Source organism: Capsicum annuum, unplaced genomic scaffold, assembly GCF_002878395.1.
Source record: "Capsicum annuum cultivar UCD-10X-F1 unplaced genomic scaffold, UCD10Xv1.1 ctg44646, whole genome shotgun sequence".
In the NCBI taxonomy this organism is placed as follows: Eukaryota; Viridiplantae; Streptophyta; class Magnoliopsida; order Solanales; family Solanaceae; genus Capsicum; species Capsicum annuum.
In genome coordinates, this window is record NW_025852192.1 from 951 (window position 1) to 1,368 (window position 418).

Sequence of the window (418 nt, forward strand, 5' to 3'; positions counted from 1 at the left end):
CTTTAAAATTCGGTTTAATTTTGCCGGTTCGATCGACGAATCTATTTATTTTTCCTCTTGGCGGAAACAAGAAAGGGGGCGAGGCGTGGAGGCCCGCGTTCGGGGTGTGACGGGCGGCACAGGAGAAAGAGGCATAATAGAATTTGGAGTACTGGGAATGACGGATGCGATCATACCAGCACTAACGCATCGGATTCCATCAGAACTCCGAAGTTAAGCGTGCTTGGGCGAGAGTAGTACTAGGATGGGTGACCCCCTGGGAAGTCCTCGTGTTGCATCGCTTCCTGTTTATTTTTCCTTTAAAATTCTGTTTAATTTTCCGGTTCGATCGGGGAATCTTTTTGTTTTGGAGTGCTGGTAATAACGGATGTGATCATACCAGTACTAACGCACCGGATCTCATCAGAACTCCGAAGTT

General features: G+C 47.4%; 1 non-coding gene across 1 annotated transcript; it reads left to right on the forward strand.

Annotated features, from left to right (window-relative positions):
- The first annotated feature begins 162 nt into the window (after window positions 1-162).
- Window positions 163-281, forward strand: LOC124892190. The gene has a single exon (XR_007050122.1). It is a non-coding gene; the product is annotated as a 5S ribosomal RNA (ribosomal RNA).
- Window positions 282-418: the final 137 nt, after the last annotated feature.